General features: G+C 42.4%; 1 protein-coding gene across 1 annotated transcript in view; it reads right to left on the bottom strand.

Moving 5' to 3' along the window:
* Positions 1-13,669, bottom strand: part of LOC134479337 (uncharacterized) — a 271,992-nt gene that overhangs the window by 46,224 nt on the left and 212,099 nt on the right. The gene's annotated exons all lie outside the window — the stretch shown is intronic.

The following is a 13,669-nucleotide window of genomic DNA, read 5'->3' as shown; positions in this document are numbered from 1 at the left end:
GCCCTCAGTTCACCCATCAAAGTAGACCAGCACAAGATTAAAGACATAAAAAGGCTGGAGAACACACCTTCAATCTCAGGACTCATGAGACAGAGAGAGGTGGATCTCTGAGCTCAAGGCCAGTCTGGTTGACAGAGTGCAAGGACAGCCAGGGCTACACAGAGAAACCCTGTCTTGAAAAACGAACAAGGAAGAGTCAGTTGGATTTTATAGTGTTCTTTTCTATATCTCCCAATGCATCCATACATTCAGTGAAAATGGTGCATGTGTGTGTGTGTGTGTGTGTGTGTGTGTGTGTGTGTGCGTGTGTGTGTGTGTGAGAGAGAGAGGCAGAGACAGAAACAGAGACAAAGAGACAGAGACAGACAGAGACAGAGAGATAGGGACAGAGAAAGAGACAGAGGGAGCAGAAGAGAGAGAGAACTGAATCACTGAATCACACCCCCACATTAGAACCGGATTTTGCAGGTAATGGAATCTGGAACTATTCCGCTCAAGGCTGCACAACTACTAGAGGCTGGAGGCTGGCACCCTCATCCTTTTGGGTTTTCACCTCCAAAGTTCTAGGTTTCAGCCTGCCAGCCTCATTTTAGCAGATGTGAGTCCTCTCTCATAAATGAATGAGAACAAATCCCTGAGGTGGCTAGACGCGGCAAAGGGCTGAGCCCAGCTCATTCGTCTGACAGCTAGCCACCTAGCTGACATCACCGGTCCCATCTGGCTGCCAGGGCTGTGACCTGCAAAGACTTCCACCTGTCAGAGATGTTTATGTTCTCACATCAGCAGCTTTTGCGGCCTCCCCTGGTAGAGGGGAAGTTGTCAGCCACCAGAGTGGGGAAAACCAATGTGATTAGTTTATAAAGCAGGATGCTAGATGTTGTGAACCGAGGCCCACAGAATTAACTTCACCACATTCTTCAGGCTTCAGCTGTGGCTTTTGGTGATGAAAGGTTAAAACCTTCCCTGCTGTGAAAGAAAATGTAGAGTGCCACCCGCTTCTGTGAAGGCCACCAAGCAGAGGTGGCTTTAGATTCCTCCTCTGAACCTACTTGAGTTTGGTTACTGAAGAAAGTAAAAAGAGGAGGTCGTTGCGGCTACTGTATCCCATCTGAGGCTGACTCTGGAATAGAAGGCTCTAGGGGATGTCCTGCCCAATACTCTGAAAGATAAGACCACCACTGTCTCGAAGATGGCACACCTACCCTGTGGACTTGTGCCGGATGCCGAATCATTTTGCAATTGGTTTTTCAAGCTTCAAACCCCTCTAATTTCAGGTTTAAACATCATGGTGGTGGATGATGTAACAAGACTCACTGGCTGAATAGAAAGTCAGGTTTATGTAAAATATTTTAGTTACCCAAAGCCAGGTCTATAAGTCTCTGAGCCTCTTCTTCATATGTATGCTGCTCTCGGAGATTTTTAAAACTGCCTTTTGGAGGCCATAACAAGTAGGTTCACTCTTCTACAACCATTTCAGTCATCAAACCTTAGGAGGTGGAGACTGTCACTGTCCCCATTTTAGAGCTGAGAAAAACTGAGGGGCACAGAATTAACAAGTCAAGGAACAAACAGTTAAATAATAAAACTGTGCTCCAGAACCGTGGGAGCCCAGGACCTGAACTTAGCCCTGTATCAGAGTATATCTAAGTGGTGTATCTCATCCTTTTCTTGAAGCCATATATTTGTCTTGTTTGTGACTTTCTTGGGAATTTCTCTGCCAAGAGAAATTGTTAGATCTTGATAGTACATGACTTTTCTGAAGTAGTTTTGTAAAGGACTCCAGATTAATTTCAAGAAACCTTCCCTTGATTTCAATGTTTTATGATCTAAATGCTTTTCATAAACACTTCAAAGTTTTCCAAAAAAAAATCCAAAGTATAAGCCTTTACTGGAAGTTATTACTATTTTTTTCTTCCATTCACCTCCAACTTGTCTCCAACTCATGAATTAGGGAAAAAAAAGCACACCAGGAGAATCTCAAAATAATCCCTTGGTAATATTAAAGGCAACTGATGGCTTTTAAAAAGAACAGGTGGGGTTGGCTACAGGAAACACGCCAGGAAAAGAATCACAATATCAGAGACACGGTAAGGTAAGATGACCATTGTGACAAAAACAAAGTACCCGGGTCTGCCCCAGTTTGAGAATCAACAGTAAATGCCTCTGATAGTGGCCCCAAAAACAACTAGAGTTGACAAGATGACCCCAGTCTGGAAAGACGGCAGTTTGAATAGCAGCTGCTATGTTAAGAGACTTTTGAACCCTCTGATCAGAATCAGCTCACTTCAGTTTTCTCTTCAGGCGGTAGTATGCAAATAACATTTTTGACAAATTAGAATTAAGTAAATGGGTTTTTTCCCATTTCCTCTCTCTTAAGAGATCTAGAAGAATTCCAGGAAAACATCCCAGCCTGTTGTGTTAGAAATCAACTTTAGAGAGCTAAGGATATTTGGGGTTCTGTTGGCATAAAAAGTGGGAAAGATGGTAAGTATCTAAGAAGTCTGAGATATCCTCAAGGTCATCTGATCATTTATTCATTTATCCCAAGACATTTTCTGAACGACCAGTTCATGTCTTGCTGTGGAATAGTACACAAGAGGATTCAAAGACAGACTCTGGGAAGATGGGTTGAGATTCTAATAGAAGATTCCTATAGAATAAAAGAGCTAACAGTTCTCTAAATAGAGAGGACATTTCTGTGACTACCTCCAGATCTGGGCTTTGATGAGTAGAGAAAAATAAAGGCCAGTCCTGATGGAGCATCCAGATTGAGGGACAGTCTAAAGGTAGATGAACACACTGAATTTGTTTGGTCAAACTGGATCAGCACAGAGGCTCCCCCAAGTCACACTGAATCTCCTTTCACCATTCTGGATGTTAGTGACTAACAGCTTCCAAACTTTCACTTTAGGGTCCTGGGGTGGCAGTCTGTGGAACTCACATTCCGGTCAGCCTAGTTTCCATGGCTCCTCCTTCCAATAGCTGAAAGAGGAAGATTGGTCTTCCATGTCGGGAGATGCAGCGTGTGACTATACACAACACTCCTGCCGATTGGTTTTATTCTGACCAGCACTACTCAGTGACATCAGCAAGTACACAACACCCCCAAAGTGTGGGGTTCCTACACATACAAAGATTATTGAGGTGATCTCAGTTCCTTTTCATCACAGCTACAGATCCCATTGAGAATATCATAGCAGCTGTGGACGCCCTTGTCAAAAGACTTCACTAGGGCTGGAGAGGTGGCTCAGTGGTTACACTGGCTACTCTTCCAGAGGTTGTGAGTTCAGTTCCCAACAACCAGGATCTGATAACAGGATCTGATGCCCTCTTCTGGCATGCAGGTGTACATGCAAATAAATCACTCATGGACATAAATAGATGAATTTATTTTTTAAAAAGAGACTTCACCTAACCCACATAGAATTTTGAATTTCCTTTTTCTGGCCATTAGACTCCACACAAATTGTCCATGAGGAAAGGTTGGTAATACCTCCTTCAGATGGGATGTTGGGGATTGAAGCTTACCCTAACTCTTCTCAATCTGTCTAGCTCTCTCTTGACTTCCTTTGGATGTTACTTTACTTGGAGAGGGGTGCAAAGCCAGTTAGGAGCTCAGGGTTTCAAACAGACATAATATATACATAAACAGAGCAAGGTGAAAGTGGAGACCAATGCATCAAGGGGAGAACGAGAACCAGATGCCTCTTTCGGGGAGGAGTAGAGCGAGACAGCTGCTGAGGGGCTCACTCTGTGGGTTTAGCTCTAATCAAGGCTCTCCGAGGTATAGGAAGAAGGGACAAAAAAATAGAGGCCTTAGAAAAGGCTGGGATTGGGGAGGTAGAGGTGAGAGAGTGCTAAAGTCAGAAAAAGAAGGAAAACAGCCTCCTCAGAAGCCTTACAAAAAGGCCTCAGGGAACAAAAGAGAGCATGTCTGTCAATAGGTACCGCTGACCTCCTAGCTGAGCATCAGGCACTGAGTATCAACTAAGTAGGAAAGGACCTCCCGGAGGAGTCATTTTATAAATTCCTGCTATGTGTTCAGAGCCATAGAGCACTCATTCAGAAAATCGTATTTTATGAACTTCCCAGTGGTGCTCATCAGCAAAGCAATCATTGGTCCTCCTGTGTGTCATGGGCTTCACTGGATCTTAGGCTAGACTCAATGCCTCAGGGTCCTCAACTACCTCATGTTCTTGCTGCCCCCATCCAAGACTTAGTCTCCTCTTCATAGTGTCTGCAGCTCGGCAATCCTTTCCCATTCTTTTCCATTATGTGACCCACAAAGATCATCCAACTACCTCCCTAGAAGTCTCCTCAGAATCTTCCTACCTACTTCTGAGTACAAAAAAAAGGTTTTCCATGCTGTGAACTGTTATGACATCAGTATAACCCACCAATCATATTCTCTTACTAATATAACTCAAGAGAGGAGACAGGTTATTCATTTCACCTGATTTTCTTAAAAGAAAAACTGTATGAAGTCTCTTTGGGTCTGTAGGTTTGGGGGTTCAAAAGATATGGTTCTATACCAAAAAGTGTACTTGGAGTTCAACTGGGATAGTGGAACATCTAAGAATACCCAAAACTTCTCTCATGGTAAAGTTCCAATCTACCCTTTAGGCCTTTATAGGAAAGAATTGGATTCCCAGTTCTCACTATCCCTGTGACCTCTTGGAATGACCCAATTACCTTAGCTTGGTGACCTGTTAATAAGTGTTCAGCCTCCTGTCATAGTGATATTGCTTATTTGCTGAATTATACATTTCTATCTCTAGTGCAACCCAAGTCTGGCAGCTCACTGTCCAGTTACCATGACAACAAAGCCTAATAACACAAAAGTTAAACTCTAATACACGGCGTTACATACCATGATTTAGCTTTTGTTTTCACACAGCAAAGGGATGAAGTTTACTTTGTGGTTTACTATAATATCAAGGGATGAAGAAGCACTTGATGCTGAAATAGATGTTTATGTAAAGGACTGGAGGTGTGCAACATTCTGTGAAGTAGGGGGGGAGAGAGAGAGAGAGAGAGAGAGAGAGAGAGAGAGAAGAAGAAGAAGAAGAAGAAGAAGAAGAAGAAGAAGAAGAAGAAGAAGAAGAAGAAGAAGAAGAAGAAGAAGAAAGAGAGATGGGAGTATCCCATGTGAAGGCAAAAATAAAAATACAACCTAAAAAAAGAATGACCCACTCCCCAACTTTCCAACTTCAACTTATCCTGGAAATAGTAGTGACATAATAAAGGCTTTCGATTGAGGAAATGTCATGGTACAGGTTTTAGAATGATAACTCTAACCTCCTCAAGGGAAGCAAGGCAGGTCTGAGAAGATGGAATTGCACAGAGAAATTTAATGAGGAAATTCTCTCTCTCTCTCTCTCTCTCTCTCTCTCTCTCTCTCTCTCTCTCTCCCTCCGTGTGTGTGTGTGTGTGTGTGTGTGTGTATTTATATGTGTTTATCTGTTTTTATGTGTACAGGCAAAAGAAAAGACAGAGAGACAGAAATAAACATCAAATCAGATCAAGCTTGGGGTATTATTAACACGAAAATACCTGTACCCAAAGGGATTGTAGAGGGGTAGAACTAACGTGGTGTTGAGATTGGACCCTTTGGTGACTCTGTTGATACCTCAGGAGAGAACCAGAACAATAACAATAAAACAAGAAATGCACACACACACACACACACACACACACACACACACACACACACTATAAAATACATAATATACATGCAAAATATAGCCAACAAAAACAAATGTCTAAACAACATGTAACTCACTTTGAATGGTAACTCTAAAATTCCATGATACAGAAGCAACAAACTTGTTTAAGACATGGTTTGACTCTGAAATCCCAGTGAGCTGGAATTCACTGTGTAGACCAGTCTGGCCGGATTAACAGCAGTTCTCCTGCCTCAGATTTCCAAATGCTATGATTACAGGCATGAACCACCATTCATAACTTATTTTTAATAGTCAAATAGTACACTCAATGTTTGGCACTAAATTTTATAAACTCTGAGAAGCTGGAATGACTCTTCCAGATTAGCAAAATTAGAATCTTGCTAATGAGGAGACTATAATGTAAGAGGGGAAGCTAGTGTTGGCTGTGAATCCAGACCTGGAAGCTGTCTCCATCTTGGTGCTGTGATTTGCCCTTCTCAGCTGTCCCAGCAGCTCCAATAGTCACTCTGTGAGCATCTCAGGAATAAGTCTGTGGGGAAAGTCATCAACATATAGAAGTATTTCCTTGATAATTCCTGAAGAAGAAAGACTCAGCCCTCATGATCTTCCAGCAGTGTAGGAAGACATCAATGAATCAAGGACCACCAGAAACCCAACCCTTCACAGGCAGCCCTGGGAGGACAGCAAAAGTCACAACTGCCTGAATGGAGACACAAGATGGGAACCACTTGAACTCTAGTTACATGCTGTCATTGTTTGCTCTGGACTGGAAAGTGTTCCAGGACCCAAGAAACTGGTATAGTTTAGTCTAATGGAGTCAGCAGTGGAAATAAGTACCCTAGGACTGATAGGAGATCTGCTGTACGCCTTGGATGGATGCCTTGGCAGTGGATACAGGTCCATGGAGAAGTTCCCAGGGCATCATTCGTGTATACTAGGACCTCTTCACTAATAGCATCTTCAATTCTGATCTTATCAAGGTGAATCCAGGGCTGCACAGAAACTCCTTGGGGACAATGCCTGGAGCAGACACGTACTTATTTCATAGATGAAGAACTAGATAAATATTGTAACTTGCTGCATCCAAATTGGCCTCTCAGGGTATTATTTGCCTTGTGTAGGCAGTGAAGCCTAGAGCAGCAGGGCCATTTCTGCTCAACAACTTCATCCTCTGCGGTATGGAAAGCTAAGATGACTCCAAGGTGGCTTTTGTGTCTTTGCAAAGTGTGACAGGCATAGCACACCCCAGGCCTGCCCCTGGAGCATAGCAAGCATTGGGTGTAGCATTAGGGAGAACAAGCTGTTCTCCCGTGCCTCTCTCAAGCCTTGCTTTTCCTCAACCTTCCTCAAACACCAACCCCACATCCCCGGGTAACCCTGAGCAGATTATACCCTTCTGGGAGGACCTCTCCACTTCCTCCCTAGACTCCCAACCTCCTTCCCCTCAGCCACCTAGACCCATTGCCAACACTGACGCTCAACCTACTATATACCCACTGCTCACCTGGTTTTTGCTTCGGCAATGCCCTTCCCCTGTGACCCATCCCCACCCCACCCCCTATAGGTACTCATACTATAAAATCTGTTTAGTTCTATGCGATGTTCAACAACTGTTTTGAAAACCTCAGAGGAGGTCTCGATGTGTTTGGTTTATTACAGAGATGGATCCTGACCTTCTCTTCCCCCATAAGATATAAGCAGCTCATGGCTAGAAAACTCCAGGGACCCTGTTTCCCTAGGAGATTTTGCCCTTCCATGGTAGCCCATTGAGATTTCTCCTTCTCCTCCTTTTCTTTCTTATTCCTTCCCATTGCCTTGTCCTGAAGGACCAGTAGTTCTAGTTTCTTATCTGAATTTCTATAGGCTCGTTTGCCACCCAGATGCCCTGAGAAATGTATAAAGCTGCTGTCTAGAGAGTGGAATGGGTGATAACACAGGTCACAGAGCTTTGACTTGTATCTTATTCCTTCCTGGACATATAGCCCATCAAGAAGGACTCAGCAGCCTGGAAGTAGATTCCTCTAAGTCCTGCCTCCTCACCCCCTGCTACTCCATTTCTGGCTCTACACATACCCTGTAGCTGGGACAAGTAAGGGAAATATTTTGTATAAATTGGGAATGGAAAGACCAGAGTTCTCTCCCCACATGTATGTTGCATTCAAGTCTTATTCTCCCGGTCTTTAGTCTCTTTTCTGACTAGAGTTTTGAGAAAAGAATCAACTTTAAAATACCAATTAAAAATCTCCTTTTTGGTGCATATTTTGTTACAGTAGTCTACATTAGATTCTTCTCCTTCCAGATGTGTAATTGTCCTGAAAGCAGAGTTGTCCAGAAGCGAATATTAAACAACTCATGCCTAAAGCGTCCCAGAGGTAAAGCAAGGAGAGTCAGTATGCATACAGAGCAAGCTAGTGTAGAACGAGGAAACACACACACACACACACACACACACACACACACACACATTCTCTCTCACACACACACACACACACATTCTCTCTCTCTCTCTCTCTCTCTCTCTCTCTCTCTCACACACACACACACACACACACACACACACACACACACACCAGTGCACTTTGTGACTGCTAAAACCATAACATCTGGAATGCCATTCTGGAAAAGTTCCAGATGTTTTCCATGAGGAACACTTTGTAAAAATTGTTAGCCTTCTAGGCATTTGTGAATTCTGTAAGGAGAGTATACTCCCAGGCCCACATAGGAGCAAATAGAGGATTATAAAGTGCTAAATGCTTTTCACAACTGTATAAGCAATAATGCACCTTGGGTAAATATTCAGGGAAAATTATTTTTACAGACTGAGCGGATGGATAGGTTCCAATCTGCAATTAGATTTGAATTTCAGAGAAATCAAGGAAGGCAGGACAGCTCATCTTAAGGATTCTTGCTGGGAGCCTCAGCCCCTAACCTGGGAAATGCCATGCAACCTCGTCATTAATGTCCCTGTCTGTAGTCTTTCCAATGTTGGAAAAGGCTGACATGGTCTCCAGGACTGTTATATTTATCTTTCTTGCCTAGAAGGTTTTTATTGCATTTTTATAAATCCGGCTTCAATTTATGTATAAGTTTCGAACTCATTAGCATTATGGACAAGAGAGAGAGAGAGAGAGAGAGAGAGAGAGAGAGAGAGAGAGAGAGAGAGAGAGAGAGAAAGGAGAACAAGAAAAAACTCTAACAATGCTAGGGAAACTCTTGGAAGAGCTGTTAGTTTTGAAATGCATAATATATAAACAACTTAAAGGAATACACAGGGTTTCTTTTGAAATCAGAAATTATGTGAAGCAAGGAGAGCATCATAAAAGCTTATTGATTTCCAAAACCCACTGCATACAAGTATTTTTAAACCATGATTCACATAAGGGATACATTTGACACATCAAGAGAAACTGGAAACCAGGCCCTGCGCGGCCACATCAGATACTGCTCTGAGCCCAGTTTGTTTACCATTACAAAGTGAAAAGAAATTTGCTTTTCCCTCCCTGAGCCTTCTCCCTTGAGCAGGGTGATTTTTATTGATTTTGTCCTCGAGGAAACGAAGTGCCAATGACCACCGTGGATCCTTCTTTGCCTTTCTATTCTGTGCATCATCCATCAGACGTGCAGAGCATTGGCCCAAATGCCGCGAGCATCCTGCGCCACTTCTGATGTGATTTCAGTCGGAGGTAAGCTTGGGTTTAGGTTTCCAATTTCCTTAATAGATCCTTCAACTGCAGGGTACTCCCATAGAACAAGTGGAATTGCAGAGTAAGGGAAGCTCCTTGGTGGAGAGGGTACCTCTTTGGAGGCTGATACCAGGCTGCAGAGGATACAGGCTTAAGAACTGAGTGAGAAAGTTCGACCTTGGCATCCGCGCCTTCTTTGTCTCCATCCTCCTCACTCCTCATCTCCAGCATCAGACTGGGACTCACTAACACACACGAATGTGAGCTCTCAAAAGAGAAATATACATACCGTGTAGCTCATCCTGCCATGCCAACGGCCAGCCCACCAACTACACATACATCAAGTGGTTGGCTTGGCTCAGCTCGCTCTAAGCTCCTGGTCGTTAATACCTGAAACAAAGCAGAAAGCTAACACTATCCCAGTCCTACCCTAAGACTGCCCCAATGACAAAGGGAAAGAATGAGAAATGGGATAATGCCCAAAGAATCAGACACTAACAGAAGGTCAACCCACCAAGTGTAAATCAGGGTGTGTGGTTCCAGGGGGTCGCATGGAAACCTCGCGCTCACGTTTAATTTGCCCATCCTGAAGTACTTTTCCTAGTAATGCCAAATGTCATAATGCTCTCTGTCAGTGATTTGAAATTATTCTATGAGCTACATATCGGGTACACTATTGTTAATGAAATGCACACAAGATGATGAACAACTTCCTTTTCCTGCTGGAGCTCCAGCTGCAACCAGTGCCTGGATCCTTCGTGCTGTAAATCAGCCCTTTGTACTCCAGGAGGATTCAATGAGCTGCAGGTGTGGGCTTGGGGAAGGCCGCCTGGGATTAAGTAGCAGCATTTGATATGAGATCCCAAACAGCACTGGCAATCTACACGCCACATGCGGCCACGGGCTTTGGAGAAAGCGAAGGAAGAACGCTGATGAAATGTGGCACGGGACCATGGAATGCGATGTCAAGCTTTCACATCTGCAGGAAAAGAAAGAGAGTTCCTAATTTTACAGTGATGATGTCATTGAGAATTCATGACAGTGGAAATGATGGGCCAAGGTTTGCAAACTCAACCACCTCAGAGGGTGCTAACCCAAGGCTGTGAGCTTTTGAAATGGTAGTGTGAGCGGATTTGAAATGCCAATTTGCCTTCTTGGCCAGAGGCATCAAGGCAAGGTGTGTGTGTGTGTGTGTGTGTGTGTGTGTGTGTGTGTGTGTGTGTGTGTGTGTGTGTGTGTGTGTGCAGGATGGATAAGAGAGGGGGAGAGAGAGAGAGAGATTCTATGCATCCATAAATGTGTGCACACATATTTGTTTGCAAGCTCAGGAGAGAGAAAGAAGTTGTATGAGAGAAGACATGCTTTGTACAGACATAAAAAGCCAGTCCCTTGGATGCTGACTATGTCCTTAGAAATATAACGTGTGTAATTCAGCAGAAAACACGACTAACTGTCCTTAACAACAATATATTTTTAAAAGATTGATTTCAGACGCTAGAAAAATTCACTAGCCAAGAAAAACCATCACAGTTGTCCACCTTCTCCCACATGTGAACCACTAAAAAGGACTTCTTTTTAAATAAGTTCTTTTTTTTTTTTCTTACTTGGGACCAAAAAGACACAAAAACCAGGCTAGTTTTGTGATTAGCATATGAATAAAATATATTGGAGAAAACACATCCTTAATTTTTAAGAGTCTGTTTTTCATTAGCTTATCTTGATAGTTTAAGTTAATCATTATTTTCAACCATATATGATTTAGATATTATGTCATTAATTCATGTACAGTCCATCTGAGTAATGACTGTGGTTTTCTACTTTACAAATTCATCTACTTCACCAAGAAACCAGAAGAGTCAAATTCCAAGTAACATCTGGTTTCCATTGAATGTAATTGCCATTTGCAGAGTTATAATCATGTGTTATTGTAAGGACCACAGTGTCAATCACTCCCCTAATGGGGAAAATTCAATGCCTAAAGACCTGAGAGAACGAGAAGCTGACTTAAACAGGTGCATTCAGACACTGGGTTTTAAGTAGAATTCTAGCCTACCCATTTAAATAAATCATTTTAAGGAGAAACAATATTCCTTCCATCCCCTGTAGCAAGGGAAAGCATAAAACCCAGGGCTTCAATCTTCTGTGCTTGCTTCCAGGACTGTATCATGTTTAATCTTTTTTTTTTTTTAAAAGAACTGTACAAATATTCCCATAGTATACCGAGTCCTTATGCTCCATACAGTGGTGGGAACTCCCAAAGGCCAGTGTGAATTTTGAAGACTTCCTGGGGAAGAAGCCATCTTCTGATCCTTCCTGTCTTCCATGAACACAGTCATCCTTCCCATAATGAAAACAGGCTAGATGTCATGTAAAGAAGATAGGAAAGTGCTCTAACCTGAGGTCATGAGAGTCCTTTCTAGTCCATGGGGGTTTTATGGGGATAATCAAGTAAGAGTTTTCAAAGATTATGGAGCCCAAGTTGTAGTTTACAATATATAAGCTCTTTATGGTAAAAGTGAACCACATTTCCCTGACTTCAATTCCCATCGTATTTATAAGTCAAGCCTTATTTGAGCTGGTAGCTGTTTGTCTACTCATCCAGAAATATTTCCTAATGCAAAACTAACACACCAGGAATTGCAGTAGACATTGAAAATGCAAAGGTAAGTAAGACAATCTAAAGGGCAAGGGACCACGTGGGCAGGGGAGTGTAGCCTAGTGTATGTGGTAAATACAACCTCATCTGGTTTTAGAAGAGATGGGCTATTTCATCCAGGCTGGGTTAGGTTGAGCAAGGAATCCAAGATGGTTTCTTGGAGGAGGGGACAGCTCATCTGACTTACCAAGAAGGTGGAAGTTACTTGTGAAAACATATAGGGCCTTCTCCGCCCCCCCCCCCCATTTAGGAAATGCTTTTGGAAACAAGTATCCTAAATTGATAGAAACATGACAAAAGGCAATCTGTAACAGCTTCAGTTTGTTCTTCCTCTTATAGATAGAATGTTTACATTTATGTTCATTGCACTTTTGTCTTAACACCTGTGAGAGACTGAGGGTGAAGGAGCGATGTAGCAATCAGCTCCTCCCTCAGATCTGATTTTTATTATCATTAGCAACCTTGTTACCATGACAGTATTCATATTTAAGGAACACTCTGTAATCCATGAGAAGTTTTCCAGATTGGCTTTCCTCTCTTTGACACAGCAAAGTAAGAAACTTTCCAGCTATCAGATTAGCTATTTCATAACTCAGCCTTAAAACATGTCGCTGAAGGGGAAATCTAGAATTCAAGTCTTTACTTTCTACTCCTAAGACTTCGGTCTCTCACCTAAGTGACAGAGAAGCCAGAGTTCAGCACCTGGCCCACAGTTGAAATACCATAGATGAAGGAATGAATGAACCTCCAGTTTTCACTTTGAAATCCCCATGGAGGGATGGAGTGTATGGTAATTCTATTTTTATTTCTTTCAAGAATCTCTGTAGTGGTTTCCTTAATGAACTAATTTATGTTCCCACCAGCAATGAATAAAAGGTTGTTGTTGTTGTTGTTATTGTTTTCTCTTCAGGCTTACTAAAGTTTGTTTCCACAATAATAGTTATTCTGACCTGAATGATTCAGATTTGCAGTTATGAAATCAACACCAGAGTCCAATAACAGGTGAATGTCTACAGAAAGTATGTTGTCCTTGCATCCATAATGGAGTAGTTTACACCATAAAGTAGATCAAACATCACGTCATTTACTGGAAAATGGGCAGATTTGGAGATCATTATGTTCAGTGAAATAAGCCAGACTGAGAAACACAAATACATTTTCTCTCCTCCTGGAATCTATTTTTAAAAGCATTAATTGGGAAAGGAGTTATGAGTTATGACAAAAGGAAGAGTCACAGAAGATAAGCATGAAGTTCATCGTACACATGTATGAGAGGGTTATGTTGAAACATATTATTTCATATAATTAATATGGAGAAATGCATATGGGGAAGACTTTTGTCCAGGTTTAAACTAAGAGCTTCTACTCAGCACAGTTCCAACAGTTTATCACTCGTCTATAATAAGGCTGGCAAGAGATTTACTCTCCCAGCTTCCTGTCTTTTTAAACAATTCATTGAGGGTTCCCATATTCCCTAAGCCTTCCAGATTTCCTGCTGGAGAGAGAACCCAGAAATGCTTAAACTCGGCTGGCCAGGGAGCCTTTGATGAACACAGGGTGATGAATAAGCACAATGATGATTTGTAGGTGGCCCTGCCAAAATGTCTAAGCTCTTCAATCAAATGGTGAAGTTGGAATGTCTC

Source organism: Rattus norvegicus, chromosome 6, assembly GCF_021556685.1.
Source record: "Rattus norvegicus strain SHRSP/BbbUtx chromosome 6, alternate assembly SHRSP_T2T, whole genome shotgun sequence".
Classification (NCBI taxonomy): Eukaryota; Metazoa; Chordata; class Mammalia; order Rodentia; family Muridae; genus Rattus; species Rattus norvegicus.
The sequence above is the reverse complement of the archived record's forward strand: the minus strand, read 5'-3'. Positions and strand labels throughout refer to the sequence as shown.